Source organism: Gallus gallus, chromosome 1, assembly GCF_016699485.2.
Source record: "Gallus gallus isolate bGalGal1 chromosome 1, bGalGal1.mat.broiler.GRCg7b, whole genome shotgun sequence".
NCBI classification, from domain to species: Eukaryota; Metazoa; Chordata; class Aves; order Galliformes; family Phasianidae; genus Gallus; species Gallus gallus.
The window spans coordinates 115,120,102-115,135,847 of record NC_052532.1 but is presented as its reverse complement, the minus strand read 5'-3'; the positions used below and the strand labels follow the sequence as shown (position 1 = coordinate 115,135,847).

The window sequence follows — 15,746 nt, the reverse complement described above, 5'->3', positions numbered from 1 at the left end:
TTACTTTGTAAAAGGGCTGGCCATTCATTAAACCACTATAACTTGATCGAATTCATCATATATTCAATGTCCATCAATGAAATTGCAATGGCGTGCTTACCAGTGTACTTAACATAATATGAATGAGGTTAATGCTTCTGCATAGTATAATTTCTCATTCTCTCCTCACTCAGAGCTTAGAGTAAATAGGCAGCATTTCATAGGACTAAGCTGAAAAATAAGAAACTATGGGGAACTATTTAATGATAGAACTCTTTACTTAGAAATAGTTTCAGCTAATTTTGCAGCCATTATGTTTACCACAAGTAAATACAGAAATACAAAAATGTGCACTCTTCGTTCTGACAAACTTTTTAAAAACAAAAGGTAAGCGGGGAAAAAAAAAGAAACCAGTAAAGCATGTCTAAGGCTGAATATATTTTCAGAAAAAACTACACTAATCTTCATCAAATGCATGCTGGAGCTAGCAGAAACATCTTGGTTATTTTAATCTTTTGCATTTTGCTAGCAAAACAAAATAAAAAGGAATATCCAATATGACTTTAAAAAATTAAAATTAGTGACTCACAAAGTCATTATCATACTGACAAACACTGCTTGCTGGATGGTGATGAGATATACATGGGAAATACCCATTGGGCTCATTTCTTCTGTTGGCAACAATGTTACTTACATCAGGTACAGAACATCAGGCTAGACAGATCTTCAGTCTGATCTAATACAGAATTTGTTTCATGTCCTTTCATATTAGTTTAGTTAATTTAGTTAAGGGGAGACAGATATTGATTGGTTTTGTCATATAGCAGTTGTATGGTTTTCTACTGACAGACAATGAGCGGTTCTTAGTTTGAAAGGGTTTTATGTGACAAATGTGAATGATGGAACATGTGTGAAATGATACACAGCTGGTATTAACAACATATAGAAAAAAATAACATTTTAAGCAGAGATGTAATTCAGATCAGATTTGGCCAACAACATTGAGGTTTTGTATCTATAAATAGTATGAGTAGGACAACATGTTAACAAAAGCCAAGTAATATTAGGACATGTTTTAGCTAAATCTTCAAAGTGAAGGGATGAGGGAGATTTTGGTGATTTAAGGTTTGGTTGTCTTTATTGTTTTGTTTTTCCTTGAAAGTCATTGGAACTAACAACCCTGAAAGAAATTGTACCCCAAAATGGTTCTTGTCTTATCACAACCTGTTATTCCTAGGGAAAAATAATCACAGTTGCCAAACTACAGTTAAAGGAAAAGCAAAAAGCAGATAGAAAATGAGATTGTTGCTAAGGAAAATAAATATTATTTAAACAACCAATAACAATACAAAAGATAGAATTACATAAAATACAGAATTTCTGCTAGCTACAAAACTTTATTAAAAAATATGCTATTGAACACAAGGTAAGAATGTTAGGCTAAACCGAAATTCTACAAACCGAAGAACTGCACTGTTATAGTGCCTGGCAGAATGATCTTAATCCATGCCCCAAGTACTACAAACCATGAAAAAGTTGCCTGTGACCCACACCAAGTAATATATTTCACATATAACTCATAAAAGGCCAGAAGGGAGAATCCTGATAGTTATGGAAGACGGGGGGAATCAGGCTGCCCTGTCAACAGCTCCCTTGCTGGACAGTTCCCCAGCTCCATCTGCAGCAGCACAAGGCAGGAGAGGAAACTGGATGTTAGAGAACTCACGGTGTCATGGGCAGTGCCCAGTCTTTTTCCATTTCACCTACTATTCTAAAAAAAAAAAAAAAAAAAAAAAAAAAAAAAAAAGAAAGCACAAAAAGCAGGTCCATACTTTTCCTTACAAAAATGTCACACTATCTTTATCCACTTTTGTGGGACAAGAAGGAAACACAAAACTTTCTGAGCAATACATAAAGACTGGCAACCCAAATGAAATGCACATTCTACAGGCAACACCCTTATCTTTCTTCATGCTTATTTTTGGTGAAAGTTACTATATTTGCATGCAAGCCAGGTAAGATCTCTAACTCTGTTATATTTTGCTAGCTTTCTCAGCTCATTGTAAACAACCAAGAATTGCTGTAAAATTCCTCAATCAGCTGAGATCTTAATTCTGAACTTGCAAGAGAGTCTAAGATTACAGACAGCTGTGACTGAATGAAATATATATTTTAGTACTTTTCAAACATAAATTGATGCATAGTCTTGGAACAGTCCTATAAGGCAAATGACAGATTGGAGACATGGAACTGACTGCTAACGACATTTCAGTGCAGTTCCAGTAAATGCTAACAAGAACATTTTCAGAAAGGTGTACACACATACAGATTTATAGAGGAATTACACAGGCATTTTAAATACACCCTTACGTATTTTAATTATCTATTAAAAAAAAATTAGCTTCTGATGAAGGTTACCTATAGAAACTTTCATTTGTTACCCATGTACTTACATATAGATCTCTATATATTTATATATCTATAGACAGAGAGCAAAACTACTTTACCCACTTTTCTGTCTACATATAGACAATGATATCAAGAAATTTAAGAGTCAAAGAAAAAAAGCACCATGTTATTTAACTTGCCAGCATATTACTGAATGGAAAACAGTGCAAGCAGATTTCTGTAGATATTCCTCTAAGATCTTTTTTTCTTAAGCCTGCACTACATCTTTCCTTAATTTGTTTACTAAAATGTTACATGTAATGTTTACAATGATCTTGGCAACTCCTCTGTTTTGTGCCTTCACTTACTACGGTTATTTTTGCTCTTAAGTTACCTATACTTCTCTTGAAAAATATTAATGATAACCTAACTGCATATACGTTCAACTGAATAATCAATGACCTAACAGTTTGTTTTCTGAACTTTTATGAGGAAGAGGACAAATATCCATCATGAGGAATGCAACACACTCCCTCACAAGACCAAAGCAACAGTGCATGAAATTGAACTCAAAAAGAGCCTCCATTCTGTGTGACTTCTTGGCTGACACAATTTAGATATTTATAGCTTTACGAATGGGCCACTGGAGAAGAACTTCAAGCTTTTTCTAGCCAGGAAGGATTAATGAACATGTGCACCTGGTAATTACAGCACTCCATCTTTCTCAAAGCCCTCACGATGCCTCAATGGCAAAAACTGTAATGAAAAACCATTGAAAATATCAATCTGCAATTCCACATGTCATTTAAATATTAAAATGTATAAGCTCTTTTCATACTTTCTATGAACTATCCTAACAATGGTATGCAAAAGAAATCATATGTAGACATTTTCTGCTTCACATTATTACCTGGAATGCCTCATTTAATATGTAAAACTAATCTGACAGGAATTTAGTCTTTAACTCACTCTTAACTCAAATTAGAAAATCCATGGGAATAACTGTCAAACACTTCCTTAAGTAACAGCAGGCAGAAGCATCAGCCCAGGGTACAACATGCAATCCTAAGGCATGCATTCCACAACACATTTCCAGAGAGAAGTTTACCAGAAAATAAATGTTTGAGGAGTTGGGAAAAACATTCTGAATGTTTTCCATTAAAAAAAGGTATTGGTGAGGTGGAAACTTTAAGAAGCACACATGCTACCACCGACGTTTTTCTAATATGCATACTACCAGAAATCCACAGGAGTTTGGTTGTTAAAACACCACCTCGGTTAACTTGAAAAACACTATGCACTTCATAGTGGTTTTGGCCATTAAAAATACTAGAAAAATACTTGGAAAACGTGGTGATACATAAAAGCCACTTCAACGGCAAAGTCCTCATGCATCAGATTGTCTAAGAACATCAACATTACCAATTTTTATCTATGTTTGATGTGCATTCAACCTGAAGCAGACAGACACATGAAGGGATGAAGCAGACCACTCAAAAGTAAAAGCAGCACCACTGATACAAGTTATTTTAAGCAATAAAAAGCCAGAACTGCTTGACAAGTGTGGTTTTTTTTTTAAAAAAAAAGCATTTTAGAGAAGCTATTACAAAATTAGAATGAAAAGCCAATTGTCACCTAAACGCACGGATATCTATATGGCTCTAAAAGTAGTCTTTCCAAAGACACTGAAGCACAGTATGAGATGTGAGCATTAAAAATGGCCTGTTATTGCTAAACGGAACTGTTCCTCGGTGGATTAGAGCAGAAGAAAAGACTCCAATCGAGATAAGTGTGCATGAAACGCTCTCTCCAGAGCGTTCAGCCAAACTGCCTGCAATAAGGGGACTTCAGAAGCAGCAAGACAAGAGATACTCCAAGCACCTTGCAGCTCGGGGCTGCCGGCCTCTGCCGCGGGTTTTAATACAGTTCGGTTGAACTTGGGAGCGGATAAATAACTGACAGCGATGTTTCCCGAAAGCTTTGATCGCCGCAACGTTCGTCACCAGCCCTAAAGTACTCCTCAGCGATAATAACACTTAATTCGGGGCGCCTCATTGCAAGTACAAAGCATCCCTCCCCTCCCACCTCCTGCTCGCAGACTCCTGCATCACAACCGGGGGCTGAGGATGCCGCCCGCACGGCACCGACAGCCGCCTTCTGGGCCGGCAGATGCCTTCCCCAGCACACACATTTTCTCCTCCTCACCTTTAAAAGGCAGCCCGAACCGCGCTCCGCTCCCCCCGACGCTTTTAGCTCAGCGCATCCAGCAGCGCATCCGCACAAAGCTTTGCCATTGCGAGTGTGAAGAGAAAGAGCTGCCGGGATGCTGAATGGCACAGCAGCCAACTTTGTGTGTACCAGCGGCTCCCTGAAAAAGCCGGACCGAAATCTCCTCGCTCCGGATCGGATTCACGGCACACAGTAACAGGGTGGCAGAAGAAGGATTGGAAAAAGAAGAGGAAGGAGAAGAGGAAGAGAGAAAGAGAAGGCCTGCCCCTTCTGGATGAGCCTTGCAGGACACACAAGCCTGTCTTCTGGATCCATCAGACACTTGCAAACTGGTCTGCTCTCAAATTCTGACTGCACTGTGAACCACACCAGACCATCTATTTAACAGCTAATATCTTCTTATGGATCTATTAACTATTTGTGTTACTTATGGAGCATGATACAGAATGCGATAACATGAGCATTGCTATCTTCATGCTATAATCATATAAGTTGCAATAGGTGAAAAATCATTATACATTTGGTTGGTCTTCAGTTTTATTAGTTTTATGTGGATAGCAGTTGACCTAGTTTGGAATCAATTAGCTGTAAAAAGTTTCATTCCTGCCCTGTTCCATGCAGATATTGACGTCCCCATACAACAGTGCAAACTGTTTCACCTTCATAACTTACTGAATCATGAAATCACTAAGATCAGAAAATACCTCTAAAATCACCTAGTCCAAGCAGCAGTCCATCCCCACCATGCCCACTGCCCACGTCTCTCAGTGCCACATCCACACATTCCCTGAACACCTCCAGGGATGGTCACTCCCCATCTCCCTGGGCAACCTATGCCAGTGTCTGACCACTCTTCCTGTGAAGACGTTGTTCTTAATATTGTTCCTAATATCCAACCTGAAGCTGCTCTGGCACAGCTTAAGAAAATCTACCTACACAAAGTTCTGGCTTACATCTTTCATGGCACATAGAGTAAGGAATGAGAGACTTTGTTGTGGGTACATTTCACTGTGATAATGCTTTAAACATTCATCAGCAGAACACTGTTAACATTTTTCTGATGAATCTAAACCAGAGGAATTTTGTCATAGATAAACCTGTATACAGAATAGCAGGTATATTTATAAGTTTGCTTTTTTCTTCTTCAAAAAGTACTCTTGCCACTTTAAGAATAATATTGAAAAAATATATGTTTTATCCTATATTCTTTTTCATACCATGGGAGTATACCAATTTATTTCCATTTGCTGACAATGAAAATACCATTTTCTAGTGGCTCTACTGTTTGGCACTGGAACAGCAAATTGAGGTTAGAAGCAGAAGTAAAAGTGCCAGGAAGATAAGAGGCCAGATGTACCAGAGAGGTGATGACCTCATTTGGCAAGAAATACACTTTGGCTATATAGTTTAAATAGCACAGTTTATTCCAAGCAGTACCTATTTTTAGTGAGGTTGAGTGAAAAGGAATGCCTCTATCACCTCTAAAGTGTTAGGCTCCACTAAGACACATAAGCATAATGAAAGACAAGCAGGAAGTAGGGCCACCAAGGTAATGGCAATTTACACAACTATCAAACTATTCAATATATTTCTTTTCTTTGCAAACACTGCATCTGTCTCAATGACAAAGACTTTACATTCCAAATTTCATTGCCAATTAAAGGCGTTAAATTGGCCTGTATAGGCTTTTTGGCTCCTATTGACCTCATCAAGCAGCTGTGATTTCTAAGCAATCAGTCTCTAATGAGCTTATAAGCAGTAAACAGAAGTTAAAATGCCATATGTATTTCATTTATCTTTTTGAAAAAATGAGCACTCTTAAGATATACATCTTGAACATTATAAGTTTAAGACATACAAATTGTGTTGGTTGTTTGTTTTGGGTGGGGTTTGGTTTTTCTTCTGTTTGCTCTTTTTTTTCTCTCTCTCTCTAACGCATAGAGGAATCATCCTCAAGCGACTGAAATGAAAAAAAAAACCAAAACAATACTTATACTATGCCTCTGCCTTTTCAATATAGTTAGTGCCTTATCAGCACTCAAACACACTCCTGTGAGCAGCTCGGGACAACTAGCTAGAATGCTCAAATTCTTCAGCTGTCTTTCAGTCTTGTCTCCCTTTATTGTATTATAACAAAAACATCTGTAATGTACTGAAAACTGTACGGCAAATTTTAAAATCAGGTAAAATTTGTGCACCTAATGAAAGAATTATCTCAGAAGTAGCTCAAGTATGCAATGCAGCTAATAATTGCAGCAGAAACAATGCTACAGATCGATCATGATGGTGAACACCAGCGTCCTTAAAGCTTAAAGTACTTTTTTTCTTACAGAATCAGACTTGTGTCAGAGCTTGTAAATATTTGTTACAAGTATGACATAAAAGCTATTATACCAAATACTTTCATATATTAACTACGAGTTAGAAATAGATTCATTGAAAAGGCTGTGAAGAAGGTAATTCTTAGCTGCAAGACCTGAGATTCAAGTATTTTAAATGCTTGTTCGGGCTGTTAGTCCATCGTGTTTCCCGTATGCAAAGCTCATTAAAAGCAAATTAGCCAAACCTTTAAACGCAGTTTGTTTATGTTTGCTGACTGTAAGTAAGCAGGAATCGAAGTGAGTTCTTGGCAAAGAGACCGTTATGTAGCTGCTAAGGTGCCACAGCTCCATTCCAGGAATCCTGTTGTACATACATTTGTTGGCTAGACACAGGCAGTCTGCTTGGTGTCCTACACAGTGATACCGAGCTTCTTTCAAGTGCCATATACAAGGGCCAAGCATAAAGTAACTTCCTAGCAGAAAGATTCACGCTCCCCATCACAATTTTATTTTATACTGTACCCTAAAATAGTTTTACTCCAATTTTGGACATCTCGCAGCCTTTCAGCTGATGATAAAAGTTAAACCATCACCAGCTTCACGATCAAATGCAGTGCTTCAAGACAGCCAGAGAACTACACTCTGAAATTAAAAAAAAAAAAAAAAGAAAAAGAAAAAGAAAAAAAATCACTAAAATGACCCTGTTGATTGCAGCTATCAGGGAGTAACACAGGGATAAAGTGGTTTCTAAGTGACCTAAGTTTTAGTGTATTGAGAACAAATAGCTTGACTCGGCAACTGAATGGCAATTCAACAGACAGCAAAAGATTTGTGTTGTGCTCCCAGCAAGCCCTCCTCCCACAGACAAGTGGCTGCATGTTTAAACAGAGGTAGGCCATTCATTGCACATTCTGCGTATTCTATACAAAACATCTGAACGGGGGAAAGAAGCATAAGCAAGTGTAGAAATCCATATCAGAGAGCCCTCCTGTCAACCAAACCCAGACAAGAGTTTCTTCATTGCTCCCGATTCATCACTGAGAGTAACTCCATAAGGAACACAGAGCTGCTCTTGCCCCAAGTACTGGCACTTTGGCCTGTGACGTCTAAAATTACTTTTTGCCCAACACAAATCTGCAGTGGTAAGGATAGCCAAAAGGAGGACAATCCAGGAAAACTGTAGGAAAAAGAATGGTTTACATTAGAGACAGTGAATGCTACTAAAGCTGCTGGATCCAGTAGCTTTGAAAGTTTGATTAACTGTTCTGCTCAGCCTGACAGGTTTTGGTCAAATCAACACCATAATGGGAATGCAAAAGAAAAAAGTAGTTTGGACAGCATTAAGAGGACTGTATCTCAAAGACAGCATTCATTTTTGTAGGAACAGCAGAGAAGTATAAGGCAGCCTGAGGAAGCGTGTTATAGGTCTTATATTTGTCTAGATCATTTGTAAAAAGGTATTTAGACTCCATAGGTGAACAAGATATATAGATAGACCTATAAAAGGCTTCTTTCTATTACAAAATCTTTATTCTTACTGCTAAAAATACTACCACTTTAGCTTTATGGTGCTCTTGTCATTACTTGGCCAAAATGCTTGCAAATACAAATTTTACAAAAGGTTCCATCAGACCTGAAAGCAGGCACAGTTTATAGGCTACAGTGGCAAGCAGGATGGAGGGAATTGCATTATTGCTGTTGAGAATTGCAGGTTGATAGCATTCCTTAGCCTTTTAGAACTTAAATCTACGTCTCCTATCTCCTGTGACTCTCACAGAAATTCAGGCGTTAGCACAGTAAAGCAACAAAGACCAGTTTCTCTCCTTGCTGCCACTGGACACATGCAAGTACTACAAGGACACAATCAGGACTGAGAGCAAAATGGAATAACCTTCAGTTAGCCCTAGAAAAAATCTGTATCTATTTCTATATATCTATATCTATAAATAAATAAACATAAATATATAGAGACATACAGATATATAAATATCTATATCTATCTATCTATCTATAACTGTGTATATATATATGTACATATCTCTTTAAAACAAACAAACAAAACTTGCCTTCTTCATTTGTTTGTCACCCATGGGAATGATGGAAGATATATATATACACAGTTCTGGTCACCATTCATAGCTGTTTAAAACACACATCCATACTGCAACTTCTTCCATCATTCCCATGGGTGACAAACATATGAAGGAGGCAAGAAGTTTTGTTTGTTTGTTTTAAAGAGACTGACAGATATTAGAAGTGGATACTTCCAGCTATTAGACAAGATCAGGTCTAGTTATAATTCACTAAATGCTTTCATGACAGCCCAAGTTTTTCTGAACTTCAAAAAGGAATTTCTTAGATTAAAAGTCTTCTACTCACCTACACCTGCTGTTTTCTTCTTGTTCTTTCTAGATGTCTTTACTCTTAGAGCAGAGGAAGCTTAACAGATCCTCAGCCTTAACTTTGAACATCCCCCTTCAGAATTATACGTGTTTCTGCCAGCTGTATCATCATCCAGATAAGCTTAGACACTGATTAGATATCATAACAGAAATAAGCACTTAAATTACACCGACCTTTTCTTTCCATCCTTTTGTCAACAAATTTGACAACCACAAACCACCAATCGGTTTTCCAATGCTGTATATCCAACTGGGTTTGAAATCCTTGCATAACAAACAAGATATACTGCAGGTAGACATGAAGTTGAAATAACGCCAAAGACTCTCATCAGAGAATTCTCGTTAGGTCACTCATTGAAAAATGCTTTTTGCTCTGTTGATTTCACCTTCCCTTTTTCCACCTTAATAGCAAAGCTTTTAAGTAAGCTGAGTTTTCTAGTTTTCAGAGAAAATGACTCAGCATTATAAATGCATACTTTTCTTAAGTAAATTCTAAACAGATAAAATTTATATTCAGGTATAGTAAGATAACCTATCAATAGTAAGTTAATAGCACAATTTTTAAAGAGATATATATGTAAGAAATTCCTTAATACACTGAAAGCACCAAGTTGAACACAGAAAGAAGTGAAAACGCTTTTTTCACCCTTAACTACAACAAAAAGTACTGCTTGTATATGCTGAAGCCCAAGTTGTGCTCATAGCTCTCTATAGATCTTTCTGCCAGTGTATTACCTATTTCTTCCAATATGACTGCCATACTCTGTTTTGAGATATTAGGGAGGAGGACTCAACACAGAACTCTTATCTTGTCACTTCCATCATCATATATTGATCGTTTTGGGCTTGGCCACACAAAGATATCAGATATCATGAATATATTTTTAGAGATTTATTAAAAGATGGTAATTTACCATGACAATAATGGCTTTTTTCTTATCACCCGACAAATACAGAAAGAGCTTCACAGTCATTTTCATCTTCAAATAGTAAATTTCATTATCACAGCTGAGATTAAAAGTGACAATAATTATTTTACTGCTTAGTATTTTTAGACCAATTGACATACGTGTTGAAGAAAATTATAAAGTGCATTCCTGGAAAGTTGTCAGCTGTGTTAAGCACTCTAAATAGTTCCAGTAGCTCTAACATATACGTTTATATATATATACATATAATCTTACTACTGAAAGGTGTATTTTAAAAATAACATTTGATTTTGCTCATTCTGCACATATTGTGGTTCTATCCAAGATGAAATTTAGCATGAGAAATTGTTCTGTGATGAAACAGAGTATCGCTCAAAGTGTGCACACCAGTTAGAAAGATGAAATTATTCAACTTCAAAGAAATGCATGTTCTATTTAGACTCATATTTTATCACACTGGGCTTGGATCTTATATAATCATTTTGATTATGTATTATTTTACTGATTTATTTCCTCATTAATTCACTGTCATAGTAATGTGATCAACTTCAATGGATATATTTAAGCCATTACATACATCTTATCTCTTTGTGCAGCACCAAATTCTTCCATCAAAATAGTTAATTAAGAAAGAAAATCAAATTTCTCTTAATCTCACACTAAGAGATATTTTCTCCTTGAAAAAAATACAACTTAATTATGAAAATGAATCCATGAATTATATGAAGACATGTGGATAATATTAGAAATGAGCATAGCAAATGAAAAGTCGACACTAGTAATGTTTGATGTAATACATCAAAAGTGAAGGAAGAGTGTGTCTCGAGCGCTCACTCATCATGCCATGAGAGATACATAATACCCTAATGAGTGTAGATAAAAAGATAAAATGAGATATATCAGTTTTGCTACTGAAAGATTTGTAATTATTTGTATTTATTCTAGTGTCCCAGTTTGCAACGACAGTGTTATGAGCAAAAGAACATGGGACGTCTGGGTTTCTTCTTCTCAAAAATATTTATTTCCTAAGACTTAAGGTAGAATCACTTACTTTGTTTATTCATGATTTTCAAACAACCTTAAAGAGTATCTCAGTGGAATTGATGAACTTTTAGCACCCTCCTTTCTCAGATGACTTTGAAAATCCTAGTTTCTTTCTGTAATATAAAATTTACTTATCAGGAGTATCTAAAATGAAAAATGCATGCACATTGCTGAAAGATGGCGATGAGGTGAATAGGCTGATAAGGAAACATGGGGTTTTATTCAGGAATAAGGCAGAAATAATTCAACTATCTCCACCTGGCAGACTGTTAAGATTGCTTTAAAAAAATCTGCTTTCTTTCACTAGTAAAAAAAAAAAAAAAAAAAGTAGTATTTTAAAGCAGACACGATGCCTTTCAATTACAGTAAGTTAAGCCACTGAATGTAAATTGCTCCTTTTTTTTTTTTTTTAATCTGCTTTCTTCCTTGTGCTTTTTTTTTTTTTTTTTTTTTTTTTTTTTTTTTTTTTGTGACTTAGTCACTTGACAGCAGCAATAAGATGGTAAAAGTAGCTTTGGAAACTCCACATTTTCAGGAGCAGAAAGAATCATCATGTTTTATTATTGCCATCACTGCAGCCAGTGTGGCAAGTTTGAATATTACAAGGATATGTCATCAATGAAAAGTGATATTAAAAGAGAAAAAAAAGAAAGGCTACACAAAAGACAGGGCATACTTTATACCTCCCATTTTGTTTCTCACCCTAATTAAGTTACATATTGATGAGAAGGAATTCTAGGCATGGCAAATGAAAACTCCTTTTTATTACTTAGAAGTACCTATGATTGACAACATTTTAATCTACCAGTATTAAAAAAGAAGAAAAAAAACTTCTGCTACCATGTCTACAGTTACTCAATACAGATTTCTTATAGAGCCATGAATATTTTCTGAGTTTTTGTATTTGTAATCTTCACTGTCTCTTTCAGGTGAAATAAATATCAGCTACATTTATTTCTTTTTTTTTTTTCTTTTTTTTTTTGGTGCGGGGGGAGGAGGGTACAGGAATAAAACAACTGCAAATCCATGACACCAAATCCACGAATCTAGCACTCTATTAAAAAGGCAGCTAATTGTTTTGTCATTGTATGCCTTTGTTACTTGTAAAAGCTTGGAATTAGGTTTGAGAAGAATATATTATGTAAATATATATAATTAAATGAAATTGTTGTGTATTGTGTTAGCATTATGAAGGTGAATAAAAATAGATAGCATCTCAATTGAATAAATGCATTGTTACAGACATGAACAGAACTCATAACAGGGCCACAGTTTGGCTAGATAATACAGTTGCAGATAATAGATGATTTTATCCGTCATAGAAAAGCAGCAGAAGAGTCATTGAACATCTTCAAGGTCAAATTTAAACTTGACATCGTATCGCTTATACCGCAATGTCAGAAAATGATACATCACAGCTGTAAATTTACTAGTGCAAAAAGAACCTTATATGGTATTTGCATTCTGAAAGCCATATGGAAACATTAACTCCTTAATTCTGAAAATACCCTACAAAGACTGTGCAGTATAACACAATACAACAAACTGGAATTAAAAAAATAATAATACAACAAAACCCATAAATTCACAGTTACAGAAAAAGCCTATATAAATAAATATATATATATATGTAAAAAATGAATTAAACATTTTTCATGTGTTTCTATAAGGAAACACTGAGAATTTCTGACAGATCAAAACAGGAAAAGAAGAACTTGAATGACTGTATGCATTCCAAATATTTTGGGATCTTGGAAAGAACTTAACAGTCTTTTACATGTGAAAGTAAAGCCACTAATGAAGATCATAACTAAAAATAAATGCTTATAGAATAATAAAAATCTTAGAATTGCTCAGGTTGGAAAAGACTTTAAAGAGCATCAAGTCCAACCACAACCTAACCATACTACCGTAACTCTAACAACCCTCCACTAAATCATGTCCCTGAGCACCACATCCAAACGAGTTTTTAAGCACCTACAGGGATGGTGACTCAGCCACCTCCCTGGGGAGCCAATTCCAGTGCTCAACAACCCTTTCTGTAAAGAAGTTTTTTCCCGATACCCAACCTAACCCTCCCCTGGTGCAACTTGAGACCATTTTCCCTCATCCTGTCACCAGTGAGAAGAGACCAACACTGCTCTCACTGTAAGCACCTTTCAGATATTGGAAGTGAGCGATAATGTCTCCCCTCAGCCTCCTCTTCCCCAGACTGAACAGCCCCAGTTCTTTCAGTCACTCCTCGTAGGGCATATTCTCCAAGCCTTTCACAAGCCTTGTTGTCCTTCTTTGGACTGCTCCAGCACCTCAATGTCCCTTCTGTATTGAGGTGCCCAAAACTGAATACAGTACTCAAGGTAAGGTCCCACCAGTGCTGAGTACAGGGACAGGATAACTTCTCTAGTCGTGCTCACCACACCATTTGTGATACAAGCCAGGATGCCATTGGCCTTCTTGGCCACCTGGGCACACTGCTGGCTCATATTCAGTCGACAGCCCATCAGTACACCAAGGTCCCTTTCCATCAGGCAGCTTTCCAGCCACTCCTCCCCAAACTTCTAGGGTTTCCTGGGGTAGTTGTAACCAAAATGCAGGACCCAACACTTGGTCCTATTGAAACTCATACTGTTTACCTTGGCCCATCGATCCAGTCTATCCATATCCCTCCGTAGAGCCTTTATCCCCTCTGGCAAATCAACACTCCATCCCAACTTGGTGTCATCTGCAAACTTACTGAGGGTGCACTCAATCCCCTCATCAAAATCGTTAATAAAGATGTTAAATAGAAGCAACCCCAGTACCAAGCCCTGTGGGACACCGCTCGTGACCAGCTGCCAATTGGATTTAATATCTATCTTCTTATATCTACAACATGCATCTCTGAATCTCATATGGTTATTTAAACTCCACAGACAATGGGAGTAAATGGATATCTTTAGGGCACAAGGTGTTCTAAACATCCATGTTATCATGAGTGACATTAGATGAATTTTGTCTTATATGCACCTATTATCTTCCATGAGATGAAAAAGCAGTTTAGAATCATCCCCTTTGCATACTGTATAAATTTAAGGTTAGGTGAGATAAATCTCACCTTACCTATCTACAATATGAACTAAAATACTTCTTTCCCTTTTGCACACTGGAATGGAACTTTTAAACATTTTCCCATATAAACTACTATGTAGTTTTGGTTCAGAATATTTCAGGGATATCCTTATTATTACTACTACTAATAATTAAGTGTTCTACTCTAATAATTATGTCCCTTTAGTAAACTATCTAGTAAAGCACAATCTTTCCCCTGAATTTAACTATAATTGTTTGTGTAAGCCTTACATGGGAGTTTTAAGTTCTAGACACAGAACATGAACAGTTTGTGTCGGGAGGGACATATTGCACATTGGTATGGTCTCTTAGAGTTTTCAAAAAAATATACCAGGAATAAGGAGTTTATGAACTTAAAACATAATAATAATAATAAAGTGCCACAGCAATCTAGAAATTCTTTTTTACATCTGCTTTGCACTGCATCTCTAAAGTCTGATTGAAAGAAAAACAGCCACTGTCAGTGACCTCTGACATGAGCAATTACAACAAATGCCATAGTTTTATGTTGTTCTATTTACAGAATAAATCAGTGAATCCGTGCATACACTGTGAAGAAAGAATATAACTTTTCTAATTTATTCTGTAATAAAATTGCTTTGAAAAATAAGGTTATAATAAAACATATAGCAGAAATAAACAGCAATCCAAATACGAAGTAGGAGAAATCGGACCTATACTGGCATGAAATATCTATAATGAAATGGCAATCAATGGCATCCACCAAAACATCAATTTGAATGCTGAATCCTTTCAGTACAAGGAAGACTCCATAAAGTTAGAAAGTCTATAGTCAACTACTAAATCTGTCTGAAGCTGCATAATACAGAAAAAGTTTTCAATATGGTAAACATTTGGTGGATAAAGTCACTTACTTACAAATAGACTGTCTTAATATCTTATATAGGTATTATAGTAAGAAAATAAAAAGTATTTTAAATACAGTATTCTTCATTTTCTACTCATTCAATATCGATATACAGTTCTGCTTCAGAAAATAGCAGCTATTTCTACAACTATTTCTTATTCAAAAGGCTCTTGTTTTGAGGGGGGAGGGGTCGGGGGAAGGGGGTAGGTACAGAACAGATACAGCTGCTCACTCTGTAGATCATTTCATACAGACATGCATGTAAATTCTTTATGGCACCATTTCCATTCCATTTAAGACAGTAGTGTTGTATAGGAACAGAATGAGAACTGTTGTTCATTTAGGAAAAAAGAAATAATCCTTTCAGTAGCCGAGTAGAAATCTAAAACAAATTCATACCAAATTACTTCTCACACCTAATCCTAAAGCTGTTATCCTTTCCTAATTCTTATTCATATCCTATTCCTTTATAATAGTC

The 15,746-nt window shown here is 36.3% G+C and overlaps 1 protein-coding gene across 30 annotated transcripts in view; it reads right to left on the bottom strand.

Moving 5' to 3' along the window:
- The window catches only part of DMD (dystrophin), a 1,163,614-nt gene that overhangs the window by 521,464 nt on the left and 626,404 nt on the right, over positions 1–15,746 (bottom strand). The window contains exon 1 of one of the 30 annotated variants that reach the window (XM_046919616.1): positions 4,573–4,726. The exons of the other annotated variants lie outside the window; for them this stretch is intronic. The gene's annotated coding sequence lies outside the window, so the exon portion shown is untranslated. Of the gene's footprint in view, positions 1–4,572; positions 4,727–15,746 lie in introns of those variants that run through there. 30 annotated transcript variants of the gene reach the window in all.